General features: G+C 36.3%; 1 protein-coding gene across 1 annotated transcript in view; it reads right to left on the reverse strand.

Annotated features, from left to right (window-relative positions):
• The window catches only part of LOC136028438 (A disintegrin and metalloproteinase with thrombospondin motifs 6-like), a 195,450-nt gene that overhangs the window by 99,313 nt on the left and 83,667 nt on the right, over positions 1–12,470 (reverse strand). The window lies entirely within an intron of this gene.

Raw genomic sequence — 12,470 nt, forward strand, 5'->3', positions numbered from 1 at the left:
TCAGAGATGGAACTACAGACTTGTCCAAGGAAGCTATTCTGAAGCTTGTACCAGGCTTATTTTATCCCTCTATAGAGAAACAAGTGTGAGTTGAGACACTTTACCTTCACTAAAATTCTTAGGCAGCGGAATAATGCCAAATTTTGTAAACCTTTTTCTTTACTTTTCTTTGAAAAAGTTTCCTTTATCCTCGCGGGCCATGAAAACTACTTCTAAGTTTAAATACTTGCATATAAAGTGGACAATTTAAGTTGGAGAGCAGTTTGACGATATGTTTCTGAGAATGGTAAAAAAGGGACAAAAGTAAGTATTTACCAGGGGTATGAAAGTAAAGGGAGTAATTTATTAAATTTAAATTTATTCTTTTTTCAGAAAGTTTTGCTTATTACATAAAAAACGGCATCGTATAAAACTTTTATAGCTCAAATGCAAAATAGACTATTTTCTCTTACTGTCACTTATTATAGAGACAATAAAAAACCAGAAAGAAAATACTTGGGGTCTGTGATATTCGCTAATTCAAAATTTTCTGTTAAATATTCCACTTTTTGGCTTGCCCCCCTCCTTTAAACCATAATAAAGATTGAATTTCTCTTAGAGCAAAGAGATTGCGCTTCATTTGCACCTCCCCCCCCCTATAGTTCTGTATCATTACGGCATTTTCCAGGTCCCCGCTGAGGTGGGTGGGGGAGCAATGAGGTTATTTCTGAAGGCTAAGAAAAAATAAGATTAAACATATAGGTCTTTTCTTATAAAAATTTATTTTCATAAATGATCAAATAAGATAATTTTTTCATTTTACGAAAAGCTAAAAAAAAAAATTTCAGGCAATACCCATCCAGGAGAAGCTTCCTCCCCCCTAGGAAATCGAGGATAGGAGCTAGTCTAACCACGCAGAGCGATGACAACGCGGCCGCCTCAAGACTGTCGGGCCCTTCAAGACCAACAGTCGTTATGTTTGCCAAGAATGCAAACCATCTGTGCTCCCCCTACAAGGCGAGAACACACCCCCTTCAGCTCTCAACACCCATAGCATGGGTTCTTAAAATGGGTTCACCATGCTTCCCCTTAAAATCCATGATATGGGGCCTTCTACCCCCGTGCAAGATGGAGCGGCTGATCTTGATGTAAGTAAAATTATTGGTATCCCTTCATACAGCTTATTTATTCCTGGTAAAAAAAAAACTTACCGTTTTTTCTAGCTAATGTATATTCTGGTTCAGACTAACAAAGGAAGAAATAACTAGGCTGCTGGGGGCCTTGTTCACTGCCTCTGAGGCGAGGGTTTAATGCTATTGCCCCCATCCTAAAAATAATCCATTCTTTTCAGGCTAATAAAGGCTTTGAGGAGCTTTTCTTGCCATGATTTAACGCTAAAACCTAAATGTTCATGCAAGATAAAACTTCTCAGGCTGTTAGATTATTGACAATATCACCCATCTTTAAAAAGTAACGCATTTCCTTTAGTTTACTATAGGTGCCTTTTCGATAGTTTTGAGAGAGGACCCCTTCGCTCCTAAGAAAGAAATAGCTAAAAATAAGACATTCTTTTCCGGTTAATAAAGCGGGAATAACTAGGATCTTCCTGCCTCTAATGCCAAAAACTTAGCGTTTTACTGTTGCCTCTAAGCAGAGGGATTTGAGGAGCCACTGCCCAGAGAATAATATCATACTCTTTTAGCTGCTTAAAACCACAAGTGCTTCAAGAGAGTAAGAATTTTTATTCTATTTCCATGCCGCCAATGATGATGTCCCAGCATGAATAAACAACTCCTAACAGATTTCTTTGGCGAAGAAGCACAAATGGACACAACCTCTCCCTCAGTAAGTTCCTAAGACTCTTTAGAACACTATAATACCCGAAATATAAAAACAACACACTCTACTCCAAAGTTATACGGTTCTTTCAGGTCTTAAATTCTTAACTGGTAGTATGGGGTCTATGGATGCGGAAAAGGGCTTGGGGAGTCCATGTATGATATATTTTCGAAACATTAAACCATTGGTTGGTATTGTGGCGTCAATACGTCCAAAGGGTCACTTTAGGGGTCCATGTATGAAATAATTTCAGGTCATTACAGCTTTAGGTGCTAGTGAGGTCATTAAGCTCTGGACGCTCACCTCTTGTGTATAAACAAGTGTCTCACTCAAACATTTCAGACTAATATATTCTCTTTAAGCCTAATATAAATTCTTTCTCAGGAAGAAATCGAAAGTGTTTCAATGATTAATAAGTACTTATTATTTTTTAGGCTCACATACCAAAAACTCAAGGAGCCTACAACCACTATGAGGATATTTAATCCCTAAAGGAGTTGGAACGGGGCCCAAAAAACAGTGAACCTGAGGAGGGTTTAAGTGTGGGGGGTGAACCCAGTTTATGTAGCTCCCCCTATCTTTGAATTAGATGCGTTTGTATGGGATTTAAACCTCGATAAGGACTATGAATTGATTGAAAAGCTACCAAAAGGCGAGGTTAAGAAAGTGCCCGCCCCGCAAAGTTACTGTGATGAGGGGGAGAAGGATAAAGTGGAAGCGATTCACCCCCTCTTTTAACTGATTTTTATTTAGCCGACACCGCTAGAAGTGGTAGTATCCATACGAAACCAGTAGACATAGCACACTCCTATAAAGGCAAGTTTTGTGGACTTCTTTGAACGAAAAATTCGGGAGGCGAGAGGTAGGAACAGTGAAAAAGCATCCATCGCTCAAAAATTTTTTCTTAAATTAAAAGACGGGCGAGGTGTTCTTGCATTACCAACAAACGGAGATACAGACACTCGACCCGGACTTAAATAATTTTGAGGGTGTTTCTCAGATAAGGTGGTTGATATTTTCATTAGGTTGGAAAGCGATAATGAAATGGAGTGGCTTAAAAGCTTTATTTTTAGAAAATTTTGATGTTAATGCCAAAGAGTTTAAAAAGAATTTTATTTAAGAGGCAGAAGTGGGAAGGGTAATTTTACAAATATAATGCAGATTTAAAAGGGTTTTATGGTGTACAACGCTTCTTTTTCGATACGGGCTTTACGTGCTTCAGGTATTCAGTCCTTGGAAAACGTCGGCAAAACCTTGGCAAAGGATGACAAATGGACACATTTGGACAATTTAGCAGTTAATAAGGGTGGGTAGGGGACAAGTTTCCTAAAGTAGATTTTAATTATTAAAAGGGGCAATAGCCTGTTACACTTAAAAAGATAGATATTTTTGAGAAGGCCAACGAGCATTTACAGATTTTTGTTTTACTGTTACAGTATGATACAGAATATGAAAAGGGTGAACTTAAAGATAAAAAGGGGGTAATATAATCAGTAAGGGCTCCTTCCATTGAAATGGTAAAACACTGGGAATGGCTTCTTTACGAACCTGCCAGTGTACCTGATTCATTTGGAAATTTTTTATCCTAGTCCTGACATTGTTCGGGCTCTAACTGAGGGTAAAGGGAAGAAACGGGGTGAATGCTATTATTGCCAATGTGTCTTTCAAGATTTCGTTGTGAATTAAAACTAAAACATCACTTCAGGCACTGCAAGCGTCATGGGTATCAGTCAGTTGAGACGGTTTCGGGAGACAAAGCCATCGTTTGGTTCAAAAAATTCAAATTCACTCTTGCAGAAGGACGAGGTGGTATTAAACAATGAAGATAACATCATGGATGTGTGCGATCCATCAAGCTTGAATCGTGTTAAGGAGCATGAAGCCATTTCAGTATCTTGTGGATATGTTCAAAGGATTCGAGTAATGCAATACAATTGGTAGGGGTAATTGAGACATTGGGTGAGGGAGATTGTGTAGGCGCAGTCATGATTGCAGTTATTAAAACAGCCAATAAGTCATTTTCCCGGCTGCACAACGCAACGTAAGATTCGTGGCGAGATTCGCGGATTTAGCAATGATTAATTCTCGCTAGTAACAAACTTACTCATTTTTATAGATGGTTTCACTATCTATAAAATATATTTCACTAATGCATTTAATCCGTCTTGTATTCTTTGCATATACTTCATATTCACTTTTCCTGCAAAGCATAACTGTTCTTCCGACTTGTATTTGCTTAATGATACAACATATCGCTCAAAAATCTTGCCCTATTCTAGGTTAGCCGAAAAGTTCTTGTAATTTCTACTGCAGCATTACGAACTCTAGGCTTCATTTCGCCATTGCTAGCGCCTTCAATATCTAGTAGAGTAAAAGCATCCATTACTAGAGAATCATATCCTCAATGTTGACATACTGAACTCTTTTTCAATACTGAAACAAATCTAGCAAGTCATGCACAGTTACATCACCCTCAGCTGTAAACATTGGGCCATGATCATTTTTTTAAACCGGGACTTCCCCACTTGACTAGCGGACTCTAACAAGTCCTATTCGGTAACAAGAAAAAGTTATTACGTAACAACCAAAGATAAAACACTCTCTATTATGTAACAAACACTTGCATCTCTTAGAAAACATTATACTAGCCCCCCTCGATGGAATTGGATGCTAGGGGCCCCGTTAGAATTGCTTTCTAGGGACCCCTTTGGAATTGACTGTTAGAGGCCCCCTAACAGGGGGGTCTAACAGTCAGAGTTAGGTTTCTTGGGGCCCCCCATTTGGTACATTAAAATGTTGCTAGGGGTCCCAGTGTAAAGGGTTGCAAGGATCCCCGGTAAAATTGGATGCTAGGGGCCCCCACTGAAATTGGATGCTAGGGCCCCGGTTGTAAGGGGGTCCAGCGAAATTGGCTTCTAGGGGCCCGTTGGCATTACTTGCTAGGGGCCTGGTGAAATTGCTCGCTAGGGTCCGGCATCTTGAAGGTTCCCCACAAGCGAGCCATGAAGGTTTAATCCTAGCCCTCGTAGATTTTTTAAGAATCAGAGAAACTATGACGCAACAATCACAGAAATTCAGGTTTGGCTAGGGGTTTTTTGAAAACCTTTCTGTGGCTGATTTTAAAAACCGTCTTATGGCTGCCTTTAAAAAACTTCCAATGGCTGCCTTAAAAACCTTCCTGTGGTTGTCTTTAAAAACTTCCTATGGCAATTGCGTACAGGTGTAATATACGGTTGCAAGTGCGCTATAGTATTGCGCTGGTTCGCGTAATAACGTCTTGAGGGACTAGTAGCTTCAGGTTTGCCTCCTATGGCTCAGATTACAAGCCTTGTGGTGATACTACTGATGAAATTGGAGTAAAAAATCAATTTTCACGGGCCAGGGAGGGTAGGTTGGCGATTATTTAAGAGTTTTCTTCTATAGATTATTAAAAATAAAAAACAAGTAAATTAATTTCAAAAATCTGGAGAATCTTGGAGACTCAGTTGGAAAATTTTGTAATTCAGGCGGAAGGAGGATTCAGACCCAAGGCCTCCACTCCTAACGTGTCTGGTAGAAGTTATTTCTTTTAGATATCCAAGGGCACAAACTTAGATGACAATTTTAAATAAGCTTCGAGTCGTGGCATTAAAAACGTGGATGAGCAAGGCTATATAAAACAAAAAGTTTGAAACTCCATTGAGACTACCTAAATAACGCACATTCTCAATATTAATTTAATGTTTTATCTAAGTTTTGCTTCTACAGGATGTTCAGTTCAAATATTTAATTTTTTTTTAAAGGCCTGATATATTTCCACTCAATAGATAAATAAAAAATGTCTTCAAACTTAGCTGCCATATCTAAGAACACCTCGTAAATTTCTAAACACTAGAAATAGCTCTTCAAAATGTTTTCTACATGAGGGAACCGTTTTCATCTTGAAAAAAAAAAAACGTTTTTATTGCTATCTTTCCTCTCCTCGGAAATGGCCAAATATTTGGATAAATTTTGCGTTTCAACACTTCTATTTGTTTAAACATTGGGTACTTGTTAATTATTGAGAACACGCTCAAGTTCTTCTATATCAAATATTTAGTGATGGAAAAATATCCATATTTATTGAACGTTAAAAATGCCCAAATTTTAATTCAAACAATCATAAAAAAAAGTTATTACTAGAAACTAGGGGGATAGAAGAATTCTGACAATACTTTTGAATTCAGCGCTAAATTACATAAGAAACACATTTAAACTTTTCCTTTATCCAGAATCTGTTTTATCAGATTCATCATTATTTTTTCACCACCATATACAGGCAGATGTTTTAAATTGTAATTTGTTTTATGGCTTAGCTTTATTTAGCAATTCATATTGGAAAATTTTTACCCACTCACAGATAAGAAATTGGGCTTGCTCCATCAGGAACAATAATGCTCGAAAATGTAGGAGGGGGAGGGCAATGAATTGAAAAAAAAAGTTTAAAAGATCTAAAGCCGAAATGGCAAGCCATGACAAACAAAGAAATAAATCTGAAAATTACAAATAGGTATATGGCCAGCAAAGGAAATGAAGAGAACAAAATTGAACAAATATTTCGCCCGTATGGAACAAGACGTCTTCAGCATAGAAAAAAACTAGAATTTATAACTAAAATAATGTAAATAAAAAACTGTATGCTGGATCTGTATGCAAAATGGGGGACAGAATTTGCTTTGGCTCACAGGCGAGCAAGTAACATAAACTCAATAGGCTCGCCCGCTTAGAGTCTCAGGCGGACTACCGTGTTTTAGGATCGATACATAACCGACAAGTCCTCTGGACTTGCAGGCAAACAGAGAGACCTATAATCTTTCAAGTGTTTTGGTAAGTGGCGCCAAACAAGACTATTTTTGTTCCCTTCATTTCCTTTACTGGCCATAGACCTGTTTGTTATTTTAAGATTCATTTCTTTGTTTTAAAAAAGTTTTGGTAGTTTTGTCTTATAGCCACCACACTTAAGATCTAACAGTTCGTGGTAACGAACCGTAGAAAGAAGCGACCCGGCTCAATAGTAAACGAAACTCTAAAAAAAAACAGAATTTTGATACTAATGTATACATCAAAAGAATCGTATTTTTATGCTGATTTTAAATATATCAGTTTCATCATCTTTAGTCTTACACATCAAAAGTTAAGTGCCTAAGAAAATTCGCCTTATTTTCAAAAAAAGGGGGAAACACCCCCTAAAAGTCGTTGAATTTTAATGAAAATTCCACCATCGCATTCAGGGTATCAGAGAATCCTACTACAGAGGTTTCAAGCTCCTATCTCATAAATGTGGAATTTTGCATTTTTCGCCAGAAGAAAGGTAAGGGATGTGGGTTTATTTGATTTTTTGTTATTGTTTTTTTTTTTTTCAGGAATGATCGTACCGACCCGGTGGTCCTATAATGTCACAAGGGGGCTCATTCTAACGAAAACTAAAAGTTTTAGGGCCTTTTTAAGGGCCTAGAACTAGGTCTAGGCCCTATGTGGAATTTTGCATTTTTCGCCAGAAGAAAGGTAAGTGATGCGGGTTTATTTGATTTTTTGTTATTGTTTTTTTTTCAGGAATGATCGTACCGACCCGGTGGTCCTATAATGTCACAAGGGGGCTCATTCTAACGAAAACTAAAAGTTCTAGGGCCTTTTTAAGGGTCTAGAACTAGGTCCCCTTCCACGCTCATGTTTGTTCCCAAAGTCACCGGATCAAAATTTTTAGATAGCCACTTTGTTTAGCATAGTCGAAAACCAAATAAATATCTTCGAGGACAACTTAATCCCCCACAGTCCCTGGGGGAAGGGCTGCAAGTTATGAACTTTTTCCATTGTTTACATGTAGTATCGGTTATTGACGATGTATAATGACGTTTTCATGGGTATTTTTTCTGGTGGTCGTGGGGGGGGTCGGTGGTTACGTGAGTGTATCTTTCCATGGAGGAATTTATCATGGAGGAAGAGAATTTCCGTGAAGGGGGTGCTGGATTTTACAGCATTGTTTAAAACAACAATGAGAAATTAAATAAAAAACATTTTTTCAACTGAAAGTAAGGAGCAACACTAAAACTTAAAACAAACAGAAATTGTTACGTATATGGTGGGGTTTGTCCCCTCTTCAGTACCTCGCTCCTTACACTAAAGTATTTTTGGTAATTTTAAAAGAACTATTTATTCTAATTAAACGGCCTTTGTGGTTCAGGGTCATTCTTAAAGAATTGGAGCAAAATTCGAACTTTAGTGTAAAGAGCGAAGTATTGACGAGGGGGCAAATCCCCTCATATACGTAATACAAATATAGAGGTTCGTTACATAAGTTAATTTATAAGTTGCGTATATTTATTACTAATAAAAACGTTCGTAAATAAAATTAAAAGTTAGTGGCCTTTTTAAGCAAACAAAAATTGGATGGCAACTAGGCCCCCTCCCATGCCCCTTCTTTCTCAGGATCATCAGATCAGAAATTTGAGAAAGCCATTTAGCCAAAAAAAGCAAAATTAATATGCAAATTTCGTTTTAATTATTCATGTATGGTGAGCCAAAATCATATATTAATTAATTTAAAAACGTTCAGAAATCAAATTTAAAAACACAAGTTTTTTCAACTGAAAATAAGGAGCAACATTAAAGCTTTAAACAAAAGGAAATCATTACGTATATGAGGTGGTTCGTCCCCTCCTCAATACCTCGCTCTTTAAGCTAAAGTATTTTTAATAATTTCAAAAGAGCTATTTATTCTAATCAAACGCCCTTTTTGGTTCAGGGTCTATTCTTAAAGAATTGGAACAAAATTTTAACTTTAGTGTAAAGAGCGAAGTATTGGCGAGGGGACGACCCCCCCCCCATATACGTAATAAAAATATACAAATATAGAAGTTCGTTACGTAATTTCATTTGTAAGTTAGGTATATTTATTATAAATAAAAATGTTCATAGATAAAATTAAAAGTTCTAGTGGCCTTTTAAGTAACCAGAAAATTGAAGGGCGACTAGGTCCCCTCCTCCGCCCCTTTTTCCTCAAAATCGTCCGATCAAAACTTTGAGAAAGCCACTTAGCCAAAAAAATAAAGTTAATATGCAAATTTCGTTTTAATAATTCATGTACGGTGATCTAAAATCAACACCTGCACTAAAAAACATTCAGGAATTAAATAAAAAACCTTTTTTTTAATGAAAGTAAGGAGCGACAATAAAATTTGAAACGAACAGAAATTATTCCGTAAATGAAAGGGGCTGACCTCCTCAACGCCCCGCTCTTTACACTAAAGTTTGATTCTTTCTCACAGCTCTACTTTCTAAAACAATCAAAAACGTTTGCATAAAGAGTGGGGCGTTGAGGAGGGGTCAGCCCCTTTCATATACGGAATAATTTCCGTTCCTTTTAAGGTTTAATGTGGCTCCTTTGTTTCAGTTAAAAAAAAAAATTTTTTTTAATCGCGAACGTGAGACAATACCGGTTTTCATGGTCTTTATACCAAACAATATTAGCTTCGGCTCGGTGGGAAACTACATTGTCGCTATATTTCAATTAAATATTTAGTTGATATTTTGGTTAAGTTAGGTTACGTATTTAATGTAGCATTCTGGGCGACCCCCTTCCAAATTTTGTAGTTTTCAAAATTTTGTTGATGAAGTATAATATTTTCATCGTATTTTGTTTTATTTCATTAGCGTTAATCTCAACGGAACTTGAGTGAGGTGGGTATAAGACACAAATACCAAAGTTTTAATGGATATACAATAAAAGTTATTTTTATAAGCCTGAGGGGGGATTGCGTTGTCTTCAATTTTTTTTATATAATGAAAATACCCAAACAGGTCATTTTCAAAATGTAGATTAAGCAAAACTATCTAAGGAGTAAATAACCTCACACTGCCACTCATACCCGTAATTGGCACCCCTGCGCTCCATCAAAGAAAGTAAATTTGTCACCCAAACTTTTGTCATCTTGGGGTCACTAATAATACAACACCTATTGGCTGCCAAAAACCACAATGGGCATATACGGAGAAAATAATGAAAAGAGGGTCTACATTTTCAGACGAGGAGCATAATGGAAAAAAAATACATGCTACCTTGAAAATATGAAAATTATCGAAGCCTTCCTTGCGCACACAAATGAACTGATCTAGCCTACACATAATTTAATGTAAAATAAAAATTCATCTAAACGTCTAGAATTGATAAATTATTTGTGTTATTCATTAAAAAATAAAATGCACGTTATAAATCATTAATTTGCATGTGGCCGAAAAAAGAACAAAAGAAAAAAGAAAATAAATTTTATCCGCGCCACAATGGGAAATTCACGTCACTTTTTCCATAAGTTGTTATGTATCAGATAATGTAGCCATGGGAAAATAAAGGCGAAATAACATTCAAAAGATATAAAGTGGTTAAATATAAACTTGTCCAAATGTCTATTCGAATTCCAATTAATCAGCCCCATTGAAAGTAAAGATAGCAATAATCACACATACAGGTACTTCTGTGTTATCCAGACCACACTCAAGAAGTGAAGTTAGGTTAATCATAATGAAAAATACCCAAATACGATGAAAATATAATACTTTAGCAACAAAAATATGGAAACTACAACAGTGAATTATGCAAAGCAGGCCGCCCAGAACACATTATATTAAATACCTAATCAACTCTAAATATTAAATATTTAATTATTTATCCCTGCATAATAATTTATCTCACTCTGGCTAAGCTGATTATGTGAGAGTGCGCACGGAAAGACCGGTTTTAAACAGATCAAACATCTTGAGTGTGGTCAAGATAACACGTAAGCACCTGCTGTCTCCTGTATAAAATAATTTTGAGACGTACTTCTAGCGATAATAAAGGCGTACTAAAGATTTACGATATGCTCACAGGATTCTTCAATCAAAGCAGTAGGATAAAAAGAAGTATGCCCTCCATTAAATTAAAACCACGAAAAAGATAGCCTTACGTAATATGTTTTCATTTTGAATGGCCGTATAATTTAGCAAAAACTTTAAAAATAGCAATGTAAAGAGTTGGGGCAAAAACATCAAGTTTCAGTCGCAATGATCTTTTTTAAAGAATATTAATATCCCAAGGCGTACATTTTAAGAAACTTGGGAAAAGGTTTACTGAAAGTTGAAAATTAATGGATTAGGTAATATTTTAATTTAAAAAAGGAGCTTTTTTAAAGAGGAGGCATAATCTTCGACAGGGCCTTTGGGGTTTGTACTCCTCCCCTTATTTAGAAACATACTATTTTGATTCCCAATTATTCCTGGTTTTCCATACACTTCCCCTGAATTATGACATTTTTTATAATTTATACCCCCGGAGGTAAAGCCGAGGACATACAAAATCTGTAATGCTTCTCTAAGTAGGAATAAGGGGAAATCTTTAAGAAATCACTTATGATCTCTTACAAAACACACAAAGGTCCTGTGTTCTTTACTATTCGTAAGGAATTGACTCCCCAGATAACATTTCTAAGGGACGTAGTATTTTTCTAAAAAAAAAAGTTTATTTTATCAGGTTATTAGAAGAACCCTTATGCAGCTATATCAGGTGCTTCCACCTCTTCCTCCACTAAACTCCAAATAATCAATGATTTGCTAACTATTGTCTCTGTATACATTTTAGGTTTTTTTTTGTGTTTGCCCTCTCCTTGATATACACTCCTCCGCACGTGCCAACAGGGGGCCAGAAACTACATTGTGATTATGTGCAAATCGTATTCTTATCAAATATACGCAAATTCAGTGCCCACATGTATTTGTTCTAGGAGGCCACCTCCCTTTCAGAAACAATTGGGACTGTGCCAAGGGTGGTGGACCTGTGCGGCACACATGATGTTCTAAGATGCACACCAGGTGGCAGGAAGTCAGCTCTCCCTCGATTTTTCTGATATTCAAAGTTACACAAAAATGGTCCTTGCGACATTGTTTAAATTAGCAAAAGTTCTTTCTTCTAGCAGTTGAGCTAAAACACGGGAATTTCAATCATAATCTTTGCTTGTTTTGATGTGTTGATTCACAAAAACTAAACTATTCAAAATACGTTTTGTTTTCAGTAAAAAACAAATGATACCCTGGCTATTAAAAGGTTTAAGTTAGTACAGGCTCATAGACATTTTGTTGGAAATTTCGATCTCTTCTATTGCTTAGAAAGAATCTTAAATGTTTATTCAAAGTTGTTCTTAATTTCTATTTCCTGAATAACAAGTTTTAGGAGCATAGTGTGTTCTTTTTTTTGTAGTAAGAAAAATAAAATTGTATAATTGTGGGGATGTAGTTTTATCCGGGTCTCTTGAGTAGCTAACTCTAGCAACTAACTTATAATAATAAGGTAGGTAGGGCAATAATAATATAGGTAGGTAGGGCAATAATAATAATAATAATAATATAGGCAATAGTAATATAGGTAGGCAATAATAATATAAGGTAGGTAGGGCAATAATAATAATAATATAGGTAGGGCAATAGCGCTGGATAAGTAAAGAGCGATACGGGCACAATATACTACTCATTTATTTTAGTTTTAGTTTTTTGGTTTTAGACCAGGGATCTTCGTACCGAAGAAGTTGTCGTAGAAACTTCGAAAAGGGCTCATTCGACCGGAAATTGAAAGGGCTAGTTCCCGTTTAAATAGTCAAAAGTGATTGGAG

The sequence above is a fragment of the Artemia franciscana genome, chromosome 6 (genome assembly GCF_032884065.1).
Source record: "Artemia franciscana chromosome 6, ASM3288406v1, whole genome shotgun sequence".
Taxonomy (NCBI): Eukaryota; Metazoa; Arthropoda; class Branchiopoda; order Anostraca; family Artemiidae; genus Artemia; species Artemia franciscana.